The sequence below is a fragment of the Chlorocebus sabaeus genome, chromosome 2 (assembly GCF_047675955.1).
Source record: "Chlorocebus sabaeus isolate Y175 chromosome 2, mChlSab1.0.hap1, whole genome shotgun sequence".
Lineage (NCBI taxonomy): Eukaryota > Metazoa > Chordata > Mammalia > Primates > Cercopithecidae > Chlorocebus > Chlorocebus sabaeus.
This window is the reverse complement of record NC_132905.1, coordinates 20,838,271-20,858,371: the sequence shown is the minus strand read 5'-3', so window position 1 is coordinate 20,858,371 and position 20,101 is coordinate 20,838,271. Positions and strand designations below refer to the sequence as shown.

Sequence of the window (20,101 nt, the reverse complement as noted above, 5' to 3'; positions counted from 1 at the left end):
GAAACAGCTTGTATGATAATAGAACTCGGGTTTTAGAATCCCTCAGACCAGGGTTCAAGTCCAAGTTGTGATACTTCTCAGCTCTGTGGTCCTGGGAAGACAGGTTAATCTCCTGAGTCAGGTAAGTGCAAAACAACCATGCCCAACGCTTGGTAGGAACTCAAAAAGTACAACTGCCTTATGCAATAAACTCTTCTCTAGGGTTTACAGCAACCTCACCTTGGGGAGATTTTTCACTCCCAGGGGAGAAGACCTTTCTACAAAACATTTCTTTCACTAGCTCAGGAGGAAGGAAATGTAGAGATTTTCTGGTCCAGAACTTCATCTTAAAGTTGGAGAAGGGAGGGAAAGCTTGAGATCACACTGGGAGTTGGTACCAGAACTGGACTATAGCCAAGTCTCCTGGTTCTCAATTCTAGAGCTTTCCTACCACATCACAAGCTAACCTCTTTGAACAGTGATTTGTCAGTATCTGGTAAAGATTGAAGATATACAAATATCCCATATATGTGCTCATGGAGAGAAGAATAAAAATATTTACCGCAGCATCATCTGTCATCAAAAATAGTACCAACTTAAATAGCCCTCAACAGAGAAACACAAAGACCCAGAGACTAAGAAAACAGAGTCCTTGAAGTCAAGCTGACTCTGATTTTGGCCTCCTAAATGAAAAGATGAATAGAACAGGTCTTGTTTGCAAAATAAATTCAAGACCTACTTATCTATCAACAGCAAAAAAAAAAAAAAAAGAGAGAGAGAGAGAAATGCAGAGGCAAATTGTGATGTGTTCATAAGCTGGAATACTATACAGCCATTAAAATGGATATACCTGATCTATATTATCAGCATGGATTGATTTCTAAAGCATAATGTTTGAATTTTATAAAGCAAGTTGCAGAATATTTATAGCATGACATCACTTATGTTAATTTTTTAAATTAACAAATTCAAAGAGAGAGGTTATAAATACATCCATATGTAATTTAGATATTAAAGCATATGCAGGAAGAATATATCAACCTGAGGGGAGTGGCCAGCTGGAAGAATGGGAGAATGGGATCAGGAGAAGCACAAAGGGGACTTCAGCAATAAGAGAAGCATCTGACTTATCTTTTGAGAAAGATTTCACACAAATAGGATTAAATGTGCTCATCTGTTCATATTGGGTGGCAAGTCCTTGGTCTTTTTGCTTTCCAAACTTCTCTTTCTGTTTGAAATTTTTATCACCCATGAAAAATAAAATGGTTAAGCTTTGATGTAGATTATCTGTCTAAAAAAAATCCCAATGATTATCACTTACGGAGAACAGAGACTCTGAAATTGGAGATGGTTCCAAGATAACACTCAACAGCACGAGAGACAGGAAGATTACATGTCCCAGTTTGCCAGACCTAAAACAGAGCTTGTTGCATGTAGTACTCACAAATATTTATTGAATGAATTAAAGAATTGAAATATAATGGATACCAAAAAATGCATTTTCTCTCCTTTCCTCATGAAAGCTAAACAGGAAAATTAGTTAAATGGGTCAGAGTGAGCCATGGAAATTAGTGAGAAGCCCTTTGGCTAGTCTTAGACTCTTGGAGAAAGATGATGATGGCTGGGACAAGAGTGATGGTAGTAGACATGGAGTGAAAGAAGTGGACAGGTTTCAAAGACAATAGGTAGGATTTGCTGATGGAATGGATATGGGGATTAAGGAGGAAGAGCACAGCTAAGATTCTGGCTTCACTACTCCCTTGGAGAAGAGTAAGGAAGAGGGAGCGATTCTGAGTTTCATCTTGAACATGCTGTATTTAAGGTATAACCCAACTTTCAAAGGGGAACACACTCCCTTCAGTGCCCCATCCAATACCAAGAACATCTCTCCCTGGGCTCTGTGTGGTGGGCTCAGCCCTATACCAGGGCAGTGTGTGTCTGCTTGATGCCCCAAAGGGCTCCTAGCTGCTATTCCTTGGGTTCTCAGGAAGTTTCCTGTGACTCAGATGTTAACTTGCCACAGTCAGGTGGACTTTGAAGGAGCAGGTCTGCCAGAATCCAGCAAGGCAGAATGTTCCCTCTTACCTTCACGTTCTCAAACTTCTGATAAGAAGCTGTATTAGTCCATGGTGGCTGTATTAGTGTATTCTTGCCCTGCTATAAAGAAATGCCTGAGCCTGGGCAATTTATAAAGAAAGGTTTGATTGACTCACGGTTCCATAGGCTGTACAGAAAGCATGATGCTGGCATCTGCTGGGCTTCTGCAGAGGCCTCAGGAAACGTACAATCGTGGCAGAAGGTGAATGGAAAGCAGGCACTTCTTACGTGGCTGGAGCAGGAACAAGAGAGAAAGGGGAGGTGCCACACACTTTTAAATGACCAGCTCTCACAAGAACTCACTATAACAAGAACAACACCAAAGGGGAAATCCACTTCTATCATCCAATCACCTCCCAACAGGCTCCACCTCCAACACTCATTACATTTCGACATGAGATTTGGGTGGGGACACAGATCCAAACCATATCAGTGACACACCCCTGTAGTCCCAGCTACTTGGGAGGCTGAGGTGAGAAGATTGCTTGAGCCCAGGAGTTTGAGGCTGCAGTGAGCTATGATTGTGCCACTGCACTCCAGCCTGGGTGATAGAACAAGACCCCACCTTAAAAAAAAAAAAAAAAAGCCCGGGCCTGGTGGTTCATGCCTGTAATCCCACCACTTTGGGAGGCTGAGGTGGGTGGATCATGAGGTCAGGAGATCGAGATCATCCCAGCTAACATGGTGAAACCCCGTTTCAACTACAAATACAAAAAATTAGCTGGGCATGGTGGCGCGTGCCTGTAATCCCAGGCACTCGGGAGGCTGAGGCAGGAGAATCACTTGAACCTGGGAGGCAGAGGTGGCAGTGAGCCAAAATCACGCCATTGCACTCCAGCCTGGGTGACAGAGTGAGACTCCGTCTCAAAAACAAAAACTTCTAGTAAGAGTGTTTCTGAACCCCACCAGAAGGCTTTTATCCCTACTGGGTCTGACCCCAAAGGGGACCCATTCCAAAAGCCTGTTGCCTGTGAGTTACATAGAAATATGAAAGGATTCCCAGCCCCTGCCCTCTCAGGGAACACTCTACTCTGACAGCACTGGCAGGCACCCAACAGTCAATGTCTGCCTTCATATCCCTAAAAGAGAACAGAGAAGGAAAACCCTTCTGTGAGTGGAAGGTTTTACAGTGCCAGTGAAAATTATTCCGAAAGTAATTAACATAATCAAAATCTTTGTAGGTCATGCTGAAAATGCCGTTTCTTCAAACATTAGTCTTGCTCTTGGGTCTCATCCATTTTTTTTCTGTCCTGAATAGTGTGGAAATGTTGGCTTTCTCCAGATGGACTCGCTGACTCTTGGTGGCTGCAAATGGATTTCCCAAAGGCTGTGCACAGTTGGTTTTCTTTCAGCTTTTCTTAACTTTCATTTATTTTTCTTCCATCCTCACCCTGGCATTAGGCCAGTGCTTTTGGGTTGAATACATTTAAAATGCCATTTTTGATCATTGGAAAAGCCAAGCCCACCTTTGAGCCGTATCACATAATGTAAATTTTTCAGATGAAGGGATTATAGGTCATCAATCTCTCCACTAACACTTATCCATTAAATCCATCAGACACCAGCGTATCAAGTCCTGGTTCAAATTTTTTGCAACTCCACGGTGCTTCCAATTATCTCGATGACTCTTTCAAACTTCTTGAAAATTTCTCAAAACAAATCAAATTTTCATTCAGTGTCCCATTAAAAATAAGTACATGTCATTCAAGACTTTGAAGTAGGGTTTCTTAACCTGGGGTGCACAGGTCTATGGATAGAATTCAGTGATCTATGAACTTGAACAGGAAAAGAAGTTACCTCTTTTTTTCACTAATGGTCTGAAATGTAGCATTTTCTTGCATTATGAATGTAGACAACAAACCACAGTAGCAGTAGCAGAATCTGGGGCTTTCACCAATAAAATCCACGGATATTTTCATATCACCTAACAGTTGCTACATAAATCAGGTATTTTTAAATATCTACATTTAACACTACTTTGAAATCACAGTAATTATTAAACCTTCTGCTAGCTTGCTATTTAAAGTGCTAACAAAAAGCACATTTATTACAATATCACAAATTTCTTAACATTTGGATAACTTTATTTCAATATAATTGATTTCGTTTGAAATTCTATGTCTTTTTATACATTTAAAGTCTTTATACAGAGCAGAAGTTCAGAGGCCTCACCAAACTGATGATTGCTCGGGGGCTTATGCAGAAGAAAAAGGCTAGAAGCCCTGCTTTGGAGGGGGAGAAATAGGGGAAGGAGGGAAGAAATTCAATAATCAGAGATAGAGAGCCTAAAATATGCAATTCTGTTCTGAACTTATTAAGGGGAAGAGGCATCCAAGAAGGAAGCATTAATGTTATATAGCAAAGAACTTGGCTGTTCCCAATGAGAGGTCTGACCTTTTTCCAGGCTCCTAGGGGGTAACCTCTAAACTCTTGAAATGTCCTAAGTGATTGGACTGTGTTATTCATGGTGGCCCCTCTGACCACACCTTGTTTATGCTACCAAGGTGGCTCATGGTGGGCCTCTCTAGGGAGGTGCTGGGGATTGGGTTTACCCTTGTGGGCCATCAACCAGCCATGCCTATATAACGATGCTCCAATAAAAACTCTGGACACCAAAGGGCAGGTGAGCTTCCCAGGTTGGCACAGTACACCATCCACATTGTCACACCTCAATGCTGAGAAACTAGCACATCCTGAGGGCAATGAAAGCTACACATTTGAAGCCGTTTCAGACTCCATCCTATGCATCTCTTCCTTTGGCTGATTTTAATGTATCCTTTTCCTGCAATAAACCATATCCATGATTATAATGGCTTTCAGTGAGGTCTGCAAGTCCTTCTAGAGAATTACTGAAACCTTAGCGTGGTTTTAGGAAGCCTCCTGAACTTACAGTTGGTGTCAGAAGTGAGGATGGTCTTAGGAGGACTCTTTCCTCTAACTTCGTAGTTGGACCCTACCTCCTTGCAGTTGGGGTCAGAAGTCTTGGGCAGACTTGGTAGTTGGGAGGTCTGTGCTCTCCTACCTTTCAGTTTGGCTGAAAGGGGTAAATGTACATGGGAATCACCTGAGGATCCCATTAGTTCTGATTCAGTATGCCTGGGGTATGACTCGAGACACTGCAGTTCTAACAAGCAACAGGTTGTTGCTGATGCCACTGTCTCTGGACCACACCTTGATTAGCAAGCTCCTAAAGCACAACCAATGACATCTCTTCTCAGCTTCAGATCCTCAGTGAGCATCAGTGACCACTAGAGACAGTACACACCCTTGAGCATGGTATTCCAGGTCCTTCAGGATCCGACCCCTACATTCTCTTGCATCACCCCTCTTGGCCCTAGCTCTCTCTCCAGTGGTCCACCTGGAATGTAAGACCTCCATACTCACATGTCTTGTCCACCCAGTCTGCTTCTGGCCACAGGCCCACCTCTTTATGAGCCCATCCCTGCCCCTGTCCCAAAGCCAGGCTCAACCAAAAGCATCAGCAATGGCAGGCAGCTCCAGTCTGGCCCTGACCCCTGACCCAAGCTCTGAGACCTAAACTGATACCAAGGTGGGAGCTCTAGGCACATCTAGCAAGGGAAAGGCCAATTCTTCATTTTCTACCTCAGTCCCTATCAGGTTATGTGAGGAGACTGATTCCTTTCTGTTCCTGGACTCCAGTTCTGTATGGACAGGACTGAACCCATATCTCAAAAACCTAGTGGCCTAGGCCCAGCTCCTGGAGCCTGACTTTCCTGATGCCAGCCACCTGTCCAGACTGCTGACAGACACCTGTTGCTGGGACACCTCCTGTCTTCTACCTCATCCTCAGCCTTTGTGTGGACTTTGAGAATTCATTTTTGTATTCTACCTCAGATTAGAATTCTAATTGAGAATTCAATTTTGTATTCTACCTCATCCTCAGCCTTTATGTGGACTCTGAGAATTGCTGCCACCTCTTGTGGATATTTCAGATGGTGGTTTAAGAATACTCACTCTTTGCCACCCTTCTCCTTGGGAAAGACATACTTCTTACAGATGTTCATATGATTTGCTCTGGCCTCATGATGGATGGAGTGTACTTGCCCTGACCTTGACTTCAGGCTTAGCCTCAGGACTTTCTTTGTTCAATGGGATGTTAGCAGATCTAACACAAGAAGAGACTTGACATGTGCTTGTAGAGTTGGGCTGTGCACTCTTGCATTCTGGTGACTTACAGAGAGAAGAACATGACCCAGATAACAACTGCCCCTCCAGCCTGGGATCCAGGATGAACCCATGTGGAGCAGATCTGAGCAGATCCACATTGAGAAGTGTAGCCCAGCCAGATCCACAGTTAAAAGCCCAGCCAACATCTCCCAACATCCAGTAACCCTTAGCTATGTGACCGGGAATCTGGGGAGTGGTTTGCTATGCACCAATAGCTAGTTGATACCCTTTGGACACGTGGGCTTATCCCATTGGACTGAACTTCCTGGGTCCCCATCTGCTCCAGGTCAGTTCTCCCAGAACCTAACCCACATCAAAGGAAAAACTTGTGCCAGTTCCCAACCTTTCTTTCCACTTTATATGTTCCTATTTTGCTTCTCATTTTCTGTGTAATCTTGGAGAAAAAATACTTAACTTCTGAGAATCTCACTTCTTTAGGGTTGTAGGTAATACTAGATATAGGTGTTTGTTAACTCTCCAGGACAATTCTAGGCATAGAGAAGATGTTTAACAAATTGTAGCAAGTCAGCCATTCCAGGCTGATTCCTGAGAAATAGGATGGGCACCACTCCATTGAGGTGCTAGAGAAAGAACCCAAACCCTAAGCTGGAGACTAATTTTACATTTTCAACCTCCCTTCCTTGGGCTTCCCTTGTTTCTTGGTTCCCAGCATTCTCACAGCACCTGTAGTTCCCTACTATGATGTGTCCACTCTCATTTCTGTCTTCCCTGCTAGATTACAGGTCCCTTACAGACAGTAACTATCACTTACTCATCTCTGTATCCTCAGCCTCTGTCTAGCACAGTGCCTGGAATAGAGTGTGCGCTCAGTATATGTTTATTAAAAGAATGATATAGTCATTCAATGAATCAATGAAAACAAGGAAGAAAGAGAGGGAGGGAGAGAGAAAAAAGGAGAGGAAAAAGAAAAAGGGAGGGAATGAGCAACAGAGGGAGGGAAGGAAGGAAGGAAGAAAAAAGGGAAAAAGGATATACAAGGATTTGGATGGATGGTTGGATGGATGGATACAGGGATGGGTGAGGATGTCTGTACCTTTGGAAGGGTAGATAACAGGTGAGTGCATGGTTTATGGATGGATGAATGGAGCCCCTCATCCGTGGAGATGTCCAACAGCTTCACACTGGCTTCTTTTTCTATCCCCTCTAGCTCTCACTCATTCTTCTCCTGTCACAGACAACTCCTGGGTTTAAGTGTCCTTTGGAACAAATAACAAAACTCCAATTGGCGTGTGAGGGCTTCTAGCATTCTAATTGCGAAGCATGCTCCTGAATGACTTGTGAGCTAAGGGGAGCTTGACAAAGCCTAAGATGCTGAGAGAAAATGAGAATCATGACATTTTGAAAAGGAAACCAATTTTCTTTAACTAAAACTATTGCCTCTGTAAACCATATTATAAATCCAATAAATTCACATAATGCTATGGTAAATCCCTCACAAAACAGAGAAGAGGGGAGAGAGAAAGGAAAGGGTAGGAAAAATCTTACAAAGATTTCCAAAGTCATTGTTCTCTTTAAAAATAATAGCTTTGATCCTTATGTTACTAACTACCTGAATTCAAATACAGGCTCCACCAATTCCGAGGAACTAACTTCGGCATATCACTGAAACTCTCTGCCTCAACTCATTCATCTATAAAATGAAGATGGTAATACCTACTTCATTACATTATTGTGAGGATTATTGAGATCATATAGGTAGAGCTCTTAGGAACCTGCCCGACACATAGCAAATTATAGGGAAAATGTACCTGAGAGCATTAAGCACACATTAGGACGACCCTGTATGGCAGATGCACCTGAATGTGTGGTTCCAAGCTAGGAAATTCGGGAGTGGTCAACCCAGAGATTCATCCCTTGACTGTGATAAACATCTGAGCCCCCGGTCTGTCCTATGGAACACAGGCTGTACAGGGATTGAGGCCCCGAGTTTGGGGATAAATGAAGTTTGCCAGGTAGAGGTCATTAAGGGAAGAGAGTTAAGTGAAAATGCTAATATATTGCCTGATTTTTTGATAAAAACCACTTGAGGGATAGGGGAGTGCAAGAGTGGAGGGTTGGGGAGTGGGAATTGTTAATGAGTACAAAAATAATAGTTAGAAAAAATGAATAAGGCCAGACATGGTGGCTCACACCTGTAACCCCAGCACTTTGGGAGGCCAAAGAGCGTGAATTGCTTCAATCCAGGAGTTGGAGACCAGCCTGGGCAACATGGTGAGACCCTGTCTCTACTAAAAATATGAAAAAAAACCAGCAGGGCATGATGGCACATGCCTGTAATCCCAGCTACAAGAATACTTGAACCCAGGAGGCGGAGGTTGCCGTGAGCCGAGATCACGCCACTTCACTCCAGCCTGGACCGCACAGTGAGACTCTATCTCCAAACAAAAAAAGAATAAGACCTAGTATTTGCTAGCACGATAGGGTGACTATAGTCCAAAATAATTTAATTGTACATGTTTAAATAACTAAAACAGTATAATTGGATTGTTTGTAACACAAAGGATAAATGCTTGAGGGGATGGATGCCCCATTTTCCCTGATGTGATTATGCATTGCAGGCCTGTATCAAAACTTCTCATGTAATCCATAAATATATACATCTACTATGTACACACACACACAAAAGGTGTTTTCCCCTAACTCCTTAGAATAAAGAGCATTGTCTTTCTGATAATAGAAATAAGGATTGAGAGAAAATGCAATATAAACTGCATGCTGTTTGCAAGTCGTTGCAGTTTCCTTGCCCAGCCTGCCATCATGGGCTGTGTGGTTATGTCATCCAGCCCACCACCACTGGGATGTATGTAAGGTGGAGATCTTGTCCAGCCCACCACCACCGCACCATATGTGTATGTAAGGCAGTCTCCTCTCCAACCCACTGCCACTGGACTCTCTCCCTAGTTAGGAAGCCCCTAATAAAACCCCATGCCTCAATTGCTGGCTCTGGGTCTCTTCTTCAGTTTCTTGAACCTGGTGCCTTCTCTGAGGTTAATAGGGATTTGGCACAATCTAAGCGTATAATAAATATGGGCAATTGTTATTACTATTACTCCCTACACTCACAATGGAACACAGCACCAGGACCTGGTGACCTAGGGACCATGAGTAGATCCCACACTGCTCCAAAGACACTCATCCTCCTCAACAGCCTCACATATCGTCATTCTCTACCCTGATCACCCCTAAGGATCCTGACACTTACTCCTCCCAAGTCTAATGCCAAACATCATATAACCCAAATGTGGATGTGGACCATGTGGGCCAGGCTTCAGACAGCGTTATATTGTAAGAAAGAGCCAACACCCAAAAGTAATTCAAAATACTTGAAATACTACTCAGTCTTTCAAAGAAATGTCAAAGGGAAAAGTACATTCTGAACACGCAGCCACAAACATCTTTAAAACTTTTCCTATCACTGCTGCTTTCAATATTCCACACACGGCATTTACCCAAAACTCCCTCTCTCCTTCACCCACTCTCAATGCCGGACCATGAGGTTCTATTTCTCACCCCCTTCATCTCTTCTCATATTTGTTCTTCATTGGGTAGATCAACTTAATCTTCTCACATCTTAGTGCTTCTCTCTGTTTCTACCTGGATTCTAAATAACAAAAGTAAACCCAGGAACTGGCCAAGTAGACCAGAATTCTTCCCCATAGAATCAGGGAAGATGTTAAAAATACTCATTCTTAATTTTTGTCCCTGCTGAAATCTCCACGCCTCTGCTCAAGCTATAATATTTCTTCTGCCTGGAACGCACTTCCCTTTTTTTTTTTTTTTTTTAGAGACAGAGTCTCACTCTGTCACCCAGGTTGGAGTACAATGGTGCGATCTCAGTTCACTGCAACCTCTGCCTCGTGGGTTCAAGCAATTCTTCTACCTTAGCCTCCTAAGTAGCTGGGAATACAGATGCACGCCACCATGCCCAGCTAATTTTTTGTATTTTTAGTAGAGACAGGGTTTCACCATGCTGGCCAGGCTGGTCTCGATCTCCTGACCTTGTGATCCATCCTCCTTAGCCTCCCAAAGTGCTGGGATTACAGGCGTAAGCCACCATGCCAGGCCACACTTCACTTCTTTTAAGAAGCCTTTGGTGAGCCATTCTGTCTGCTCTGAGAGCTGGGCGTGAGTTGGAGATGCAGAAGAGGCAGAGGCTGGAAGTCTGAGGTCTAGTTTAGGTAGCTGACTCACCTCCAGTCTGATTTGGAAGTGCAGAATGTGTTTTCCACAAAGTCTGAATGACCACTGGCCTGGTATGTGGTCCAGGGGACATAACGTCCAGTAGAGAGCTGGACTAGCTGACCCCCAAAATATCAGATTCTGTGGTATTCATGACAGAACAATTCCATTGCAGGAGAAATAGGCCAACACTGGCAAAAGAGCTGGCCATAGCCACCAGTTACCCCTGTGGTCCTTATGAGGCAAGAAGCTCAGACTTGGAGGGTAATACAAGCTCCTCCAGACCAGCAGATCCATGGTAGCCTCTCTACAGCCTCATTTCCACTACAGCTCCCCATCCAACAAAGTGTGGAGCATGGAGCCCCTAGACCAGACACCTTTGGAAGAACACCATGAAAATCTTATCTTTCACACAGCAGTTTATAGTTTTCAATGAATTGTTACCATTGTCCTCACCACCACCTGAGACCAACAGAAGCAGAATCCCAGTTCTGACCCTAACTCCATATGACTTTGAGTGTGCCACTTCTTCTCTCTGGGGCTCGGTTTTCTTGGGAGTGAATCAGTCAGGATAAACTAAGTGCTATGCTATGTAACAAACAAGCTCAAAAATCGATGCCTTTATACTGCAAGTATTGATTTATTGCTCATGATAAATAACCAAAGTGAGCCTGTGAAAGGCAGTGCTCTACAGAGTCATATGGGCAACCAGAGTCTCCTCTACCTTGTAGCTGCAACACCTGGAATGTAAGGATTCCATATTCACATGGCAAGGGAAGAACTGCATTAGACTGGAATTCTAACTATCTGAGAAGTGACACGCATGAGCCCTACTCAGATTTTATTAGCCAGAAGTAGGCACTTGGTGCTGCCTACCTCTAATGAAAGAAAGAAAGAAGAAAGAAAAGAAAAGAAAAAAGAAAAGAAAAGAAAAGAAATTGCATGCTGTTTGCAAGAACAAACAGGGAGCCAAGAAGCATAAGACCACATATGGAATATCTGGTTAGTAATACCACCTCTGCCGCAAGGTGTAATAATAATACTTCTATTACTAGGTGACTAGAAGGATTAGGGGAACAATTGTTTTGCAAAAAGGCTTTCAACATTCAAACCTCAGAAAATATTTATTGTGCAGCTACTATCTCCTAGGTCTTGTGCTTAGTGCCAGGAATACAACAGTCATTCTATCCTCTTGGAGCTTACTGTCTCGTGTATGAGGCAGACAAAAATCACCTAATCGCACCAATGAGCGTGTCACTAAATACTGCAACAGATGCTCTAAAGAGAGATGTGCGGTGATATAATATGACAGGGAGCCTTAACTCATCCGAGCAGTCCAGGAAGACCTCTCTGAGGAAGTCACTCTTGAGCTAAGATCTGAAGGATGAGCAAGTAAGTAGATGAGCAGTTAAAGAGAAGACAGCCAGATGTGTGCACCTGTCATCCCAGCCATACAGGAGGCTGTGACAGACGAATTGCTTGAGCCCAGGAGTTCAAGTCCAGCCTGTGCAACATAGCAAGACCCTCACCTCAAAAAAAAAAAAAAAAAAAAAAAGGAGAGAGACAGAGAGAGAAGGTGGTGCAGAGTGTTGCTGGCAGATGAAACAATATAGACAAAGGCCCAGTGGCAGGAAAAGCACAGCATGTTTGAAGGACTGAGAAAAAGTTAGAGAGGCTTGGGTACAAAAACCAATGCACAGCTTGGAATGAGAGGTGGTCAAGTTCAACAGAGACCCAACCTCGTGGGCTGAGACAGGATTTATTTGTCCTTTATCACCAAAGCAAACTGAGGCAACATGGTGATTATGGTCACCATTCCCACTTTGAAGAAGTGTAAATTGATACTCTGAGCAGCCAGGAGACCCAGCTAGAGTCAGGAGAGGAGGTGATATTCTGACTCACCCTAACCACTGTGTGGCCACCTCCAAAAGCCTCAGGACAATTCAGGACCAAGAACATTCTCTCCCATCACGAGAAGAAACATTTCCTTCCTGGAGCAGGTTCCACATCCCATCCAGTGATGTGTGTATACTCACAACATTGGCCTGTGCTGGGCCAGCCCCATGGGCCAGGACAGGTTGAGGCCAAGAGATGGGGATAGAGATGACTGGGGATAGAGACCCCAGGCACTTTCTTTTCATCTCAGCAGTACCATTATTTTACCATGTGACTTTGGGCAAGCAATTTCCCCTTCCTGGCCCTCAGTTTCTCCATCTCTGAAATGCAGGCATTGAACCAGATGGTCTCTGAAGTCCCAGCAACAGGAGTTTTAGGTGTGTTTTCCGGCTGAGTAATGAAGGGGGAAAGTGAGTAGACTCCAAACCAGTCTTTATCTGGAGAACTGCAATTTGCCAAACAAGAAAATCAAGGGGAAATTGCAAAGATGATGAGGGATGGACCTTTTTTAGGAACAACAACCTAATCACAAGTCACTGCTAGAGAAGAAATGTCACAAAAACCTTGATTTGCAGCTTTAGGGAGCAGCGTGCCATGGGATACAGGCAATTAACAACGTGAGAAGCTTCCCCAAGGCTCAGATGAATCATGAAAGGCAGTGTTGATGGGCTGGAAAGGATGCCAAACAGCACGTGATCAAAATCCTAGTCTAATTCGTGAAGTCCTGTGGAGCTGTCCTACCAAGCAGTCGTTCTGCATCTGCCTAGACAACCCTTGCGATGGGGACTTTTGTACCCACTCCCCTTTTGCACAATGCCCAACATACTGCATGGCACACAGCAAGAGCTCAACACATATTTTTGAACGAATGAACTAATTAATCAATAGCTGCAGTGATGTCCTTATCTCTCTCCTGGTACTTTTATCTGTGGGTTCTAGTACTGCTCTCTGGAGCACCTCTGTTCTCATGACTGCCTATCTCAGGAAGAGATGCCCAAAAGTAGACATTTATTTTGGAGGTGTTTTTGGGAACCCCTGTTGAGGAGGAGGAACTAAGACAGGTTAGCAATCGAAGCCAACATGAGGTATGTTAATGAAAAGGTTACCACTGTGGGCAATTGTAGCTCAATCCTTCTGGGAAACCTCTGGGAGATGATATAGAATTCTGCTAGCCAACTCAGCAACCACCAGCCACATGGGGCTACTGGGTGTTTGAAATGTGGCTAGTCCAAATTGAGATGCAGACTAAGTGCAAAATACACACCAGATTTTGAGGACTTGCTATTTTTTAAAAGTGTAAGATATCTCAGTAATGATTTTTATATTACGTATGATTATGAAAGGACTATTTTTAATATATTGGGTTAAATATAGTGCTAAAATTACTTTCATTTGTTTTTCTTTTTCTTTTTCTTTTCTTTTTTTTTTTTTTTTTTAATACTGAGTCTCTCTCTATCGCCAGGCTAGAGTGCAGCGGCGTGATCTCAGCTCACTGCAACCTCTGCCCCCCAGGTTCAAGCAATTCTTGTGCCTCAGCCTCCCAAGTAGTTGGGATTACAGGCACCCGCCACCACGCCTGGCTAATTTTTGTATTTCTATTTGAGATGGAGTTTCACCATTTTGGCCAGGCTGGAGTTGAACTCCTGACCTAAAGTGATCCACCTGCCTCGGCCTCTTAAATTGCTGGGATTACAGGCGTGAGCCACTGCGCCCGGCTGTTTCTTTTTACTTTAATTTAAAAGCATGTATGACTCATACTTATGGCTCACATATTTCTATTGTTCAGTGCTGACATAGACCATATCTTAGAGTTATCCCACCCAAGGCATGAGGAAGCTGAGGTTTTACCCACCCGTTTATATCCCTCATTGGTTAAGTACTGTTCTCAGGGGTATAAAATCCTTAGTATTTCAATCTGGCCCATGCACCAGTGAGCTTCTGCAGCCAGAGAAAGCTCTCAGCCAGAGTTGCAAGAACTTGTCACAGGAAACCATCGGCATGTTCAGGAATGAAGAGTGTGGACGGATGTGGGCAGAGCACCCGTGGCCCTGCTACCCTGCCCTACAGAAATCTGATGGCCATGTCTATGTCCTGCCCTTATGTTCCAGCCTCTCCCATCCAAAGTGAATGGCACAATTTCTCTCTGCAAGTCCTTCTCATAAAAGTTGCTTTCTGTTCCCTCAGCTTCTGGAGTGTCTTCTCTAAACACATACCAGTTGGTCACTGTCCTTTTTATGGGGTACTGGTTGAGATGGGCTATCCATTCACAGGCTTCTTAGCCCTCCTGAGCCAAGGACTCCTTAGAGATTCTGGTAACTTCAGGGAACTTCTCCCCTGAAGGAAATTTTTTTAGGCCACGTGCACCATTCTCGCAAAATTTTGCATTGCTTTCAAGGGGATCACCACCCCAATGTCCACATATAGGCCTCTACAAAGGCCAGTGAACCCAAGATTGAAAACCCCAGCTCTAATGCTTGTCTGTCTGACTCCTTTTATTCCTCCACTACATATGTTCACATCTTTCTTTCTGAATGCTTTCAATTTTCTCAGCAGAAAAGGAATGTAGCTCTTAAAGCTGCAAATGGAGGCAGGCACCCCAGAGTGATCTGCTGGCCGTAGAAAAGGAGTTGCTGAGCACTTGGGATTACTGTCCACGCCAATTCCCATGGACTCACTGGCTCCTCATAAACAGCTGATTTGTGAAGACGAGCCTCACAGGCAACCGGGATATCGAGGCAGAGAATCCTCTGACCACAGGGCACAGAATGATAAAGCCAGAAGAGGCCAAGGACATCAGCATGTGTTATGCATGCCAGCAAAGTTGAGCTTACGTGGCATGTCATTTTGATCCTTGAAACAACTCAGTGAGGTATGCGGGGCTGTCGTCTTGATTCCACAGATGGCATTGGAATCAAGATAGAGACAGTACAGCTCAGAGGGGGGGAGCTTGCCCGAGAACACATAGGTAGCAAGAGGGGAAGCCAGGACTTGAACTGATATCCTCTGAGTCCCAGTCCTATGTCCCTTTATCCCCATCAAGTTGCTCCTACTGGCGGAAACGGCTAGCTGTCCACCCAAGTCCAACTCCTCTTACTCCATAGTAGCTGTGATTGAGACATGGCTGTTTTGCCAGGAACTGCAGTCCCAGCTTCTCTGCAGGCCAGGGATGGGGTATGAGTGGACACAACGCACGCCATTTCTGTCTCACTTGTTTACAAAGACATGTATGGTCCTTTCGGCCCTGAATTTGCACATTTTTCTCCTTCTATTGACAGGATGGCACTAATACAAGTGACCTTGGAAGCCACATAAACATGGCAGAGTCATTAATAAGACTGGGATCCTGAACATCCATGTGGAGCAGAACTACCTGCTGACCTGGAACATTCCACCTCTGACTATTATGTGGGAGACAATTGACTTCTTTGTTCTTTAAGCTATGGTATTTGGGAGTCTTTTGTTATAGCAGCTGTGCCTTTTACCCTAACTAATACACACCCCTAGGGAACATCAAGCCAAACTTCATTATTATACAGAATCTTTTTTTTTTAAATTTTTTTGAGACCAAGTCTTGCTCTGTCACCCAGGCTGGAGTGAGTGGTGCAATCGCAGCTCACTGCAACCTCCACCTCCTGGGTCCAAGAGGTTCTCATGCCTCAGCCTCCCAAGTAGCTGGGATTACAGATTAGCCACCATATCCAGCTAATTTTTTTTTTTTTTTTTTTTAGTAGAGACGGGGTTTTGCCATGTCAGCCAGGCTGGCCTCAAACTCCTGGCCTCAGGTAATCCCAAAGTGATCTCAGCCTCCCAAAGTGCTTGGATGACAGGCGTAAGCCACTGTGCCTGGCCTTTCTTATTATACAGAATCATTCATTCATTCACTTATTCATTCATTCATCAAGAAAGGAAGCACCTGAATCGTGGGAATGCTGGCAAACCAAGACAGCCATCAGAGGTCTCATTTTATCAGTGCCTCCCAGAAGAAGAGACTAGGTCTTATGAGGTGCAGCAGGACTCATGAGGCCCTATACCTGCTACCCTGGATCAAAAGAAGTAGCAAAGAATGACCTCAGACGTTAGAGTATGAAGACACCCAAGGCTTGATCCTGAGTGTCACCCTCCTGGCCAGCCCAGTGGAAACTTGGTCTGAGCAACTCAAAAGGGCTAACTGAATTAAACTGAGAACAGCAGTTCCACTCTCCACAGAGCCTAAAATGACAGCTGTTAGGCAGGGCTAGGAAGAACATCTCTTTTAATCACCTCCTCTCACCTCAAGGTTGAGAGAGGGATTCCAGCCCTAGGGTTATGCAGATAACCAAGTGCACAACATCCAACAGTGGACGGATACACTCAAAAGTAGTGTATAGATCACATACATTCACAGCCAGGGTTAAGCAGGATACTATAACCACAGAGGGCCACACAGGGATTGCACTCAGGAGCAAAGGGAAAAGCCAGGGTCTGTGGGACGTAGGCCTTTGTAGCATTAAGAGAATGGGGTGAACCCTCATTCTCACGGGAGGGTGTAATTGTCTTGTTTGAATAACTCCACAGGCTGGCACAAAACTGAAACCTGCTACTGAGGGATAAGCAGGAATTACATGCGGTCCTCTCGATGAGAAGGGCTATTTGGTTGCAGACCTTATGCATAGGAGCAAGTGGGAAAAGAAACTTACATTTAGGCTATTTTAAGACCTCTCAATTTCACCAAATGTCAAGACAGCACATAATATGAGGCCTTAATTTCTGGCCTCACACCATGCCACAGAATGATCCCTAAGGATTACAACACCAGCAGCCACAAGCTTCATCATCAACATCATCAGTTCAGGTGACCTCAACACCTACAGGATCTCAGCCCAGAGATTACACAATCTCAGAACCCAACACGTAAGTGCTCACTGCTGGCCCCAGTGGGCTTAGAGCTGTGATTGAGCCTGAGAGGGGAAAGGGATAGAAACACTCTGTTACTTGCATGTTCCCAACCCTCCCTCCTTCCTGTAAGTCACCCTGCCTCAGTTGGGTCAAAAGTCCCCATCACCTACTGTTTGAATCCCTCATTTTCCTCCTTTCTCCTACGTGTGAAACAAACATACATTAACACATCTACCCTTTGCTCTTATAAGAAAATGGGCTCTGTAACCAAGACAACTGGTTTTGGCCTATAGCACTGAACACAGGAGAAAGCCAGCTGCCATGATAAGGTTCCATCCATCCTGGGACCCTCCCCTGCAGACTCCTGCCTCCTGCCCTTCTGCTGGTTGCTCCCAGTGACCTGCTCAGCCAATCAGAGGACTGTATTTCTTTCTGCACTGGCCTTTCTCAACTTCTAGAATCAACTCCAGGTTTGAGATGCCATCTGGGCTGAACCCACAGAAAGGGATGAACTTTGTCTTGCTTTTAACATAGCTCAAGCACCCAGTTCATAATGACTTTCAAAACCCTGCACCTCACAGAAATGATCCCCATGAAGGCACACGTGGATACGTGGCCACTCTGCTGGGGTACGAACTTCCGGGTGCCATGCTCCAAAATCCTCCTTGACTGTCGCATTCCAGATGTGTTCTGGAGCCCAGACCCCATCCAGCTCCTCAAGCTGCTGTCCAGTGCTGATGTGGAGTGCTGTCTGGGAACCATCACGTTGCCCAAGTGCATCTAGAGGCCTTCCTAGAGTGTGGCTAAATCCATGTTGTTTACTGGGGTGCCCCTCCTTCTAGCCTTATTAAATCCACTTTCCCTCCATTAGAAATAAGGAAGTGAGTCAGAGCTCCACTTGGGCACCCAGGGACAATGAATGGCCCCCATGGTCCAGAGGGAATCCATAAACCAGAAAAGAAAATTAGGATCTGACTTCCTGGAGAAGCAGAAATGCTGCCAACGCTCTGCCCTAAGTTATCCAGTGGGTGGCCTGCTGGGAACTTAATCATATTTGGGTTTTTTTCCTGAAGTAATCTTCCCTATTTTTGGCTAGTGGGGTATAACGCCTCTGGAAAGGGGGGGAGGCCAACTGGGGCGGTTCTGATGACTAAAACCCGATATGAGTTTGCAGGAGCTGCCCCAGACCAGGTAGTTTCAACAGAAATTTATTTTCTCATGATTTTATTTATTTATTTATTTATTTATTTATTTATTTTTTATTTTTGAGACTGAGTCTCACTCTTTCGTCCAGGCTAGGGTACAATGGTATGATCTTGGCTCACTGCAACCTCTGCCTCCCAGTTTCAAGCAATTCTCCTGCCACAGCCTTCCAAGTAGCTGGGACTACAGGCACGCACCACCATGCCCAGATAACTTTTTGTATTTTAGTAGAGATGGGGTTTCATCATGTTGGCCAGACTGGTCTCAAGCTCCTGGTCTCAAATGATCTGCCTGCTTTGGCTTCCCAAAGTGCTGGGATTACAGACATGAGCCACTGCACCCAGACTATTTTCCCATGATTTCAGAAGCTAGAAATGTAGGATCAAAATGTTAGCAGGGTTGGTTTTGTTGAGCCCTCTCTCCTTGGCCTGAAAATGGTCATCTTCTCCCTGCGTCTTCACAGGGTGCATGTACATATCTGTGTTCTCATCTCCTCTGGAAGGACACCACCCATATTGGATTAGGGTCTACCCCTATGACCTCAGTTTGTCTTCAGTACCCTTTTCAAAGTCCTATCTCTAAATACAGTCACACTCTGAAGTACTGGGAGTTGGGACTTCAACATATGAATTTGAGGAGGTTGGAGAGACACAATTCAGTCCATAACAGACCCCACCCATTCCCCTTCGGAGAGGGTCAGCAACCTCAGCGTGCCCCTAGGGCTGGGTTTTATTTTCCTGGAAGACCCACAAGTCCTGTCATGGGAGTCAAGAATCAGAAGGAGCCCTTCTGTGCAAGACGGTCTCAAGGAGGAGAGAGGCAGTGCCCTGAGAGGGAGGGTGGGTGGAGGGAAGAGGAAGGGGCACAAACTGGGGAAAAGACACCTGGTCACCACGTTTTAACAGGGATATGAATAAATTCATTGTGCTAAGGAAGATGAACACACTGCGAAAAAACCTTCAAAATCACGAGGGACATTTGGCTTGAAGAGAAAGAGACATACAGATTAAAGATCTCTGTTTTCACCTCCCTGCAGAAAGGTAACCAATGTGCCCCAGAGGACAGAACCAGGACCTGTGGGTAAAAAGCAAAGACAGGCATGTTTCAACTGCAGGAAAATAAAAATGTTCCAAGCAGTGAAATATATGACCTTGGAGTAAACTGCTATAATAAGTAGTATGCTCCTTTCACTCACAGTATTTCAGTCGGGCTGAAAGATCATCGGGGTGCTTAGAGGAGACGTTTTCATGCACTTCTCAAATTCTATAATGCTCCAAATTAGAGGGTTGGACAAAATAATTCTCCTTAAAACCTGTCCTTGTGGTCCTCTTGTCTTATATAACACTTAGCAATCTCTCTCTTTGCAGACTGGCTGAAATGCAATGAGAGTGCCTGATGACACATAATTTTTGGCACAGAATTCATGACATTCATCCCAAATGTCCAAGCTACTACTATAAATTAACAGATCTTCACACACATACACGAGCAGAAACATAGCTCTGCTAAAAAGTGTGAGAGAACTTCTGAACCACGTGAGGAAACCAAGGCTTTTGGAAGAATATGGCTCTGCATCTGTTGAGTCAGGAATCCATCATTCTAGAAGCGCACAGTAGTCAGAGGAAAGTCCCTTCTCCTCTAACACACACACGTTGATGTCCAC

The 20,101-nt window shown here is 44.5% G+C and overlaps 1 non-coding gene across 1 annotated transcript; it reads left to right on the top strand.

The window, feature by feature from the left end:
• The first annotated feature begins 607 nt into the window (after nt 1-607).
• Nucleotides 608-734, top strand: LOC119618684 (small Cajal body-specific RNA 15). The gene has a single exon (XR_005235054.1).
• Nucleotides 735-20,101: the final 19,367 nt, after the last annotated feature.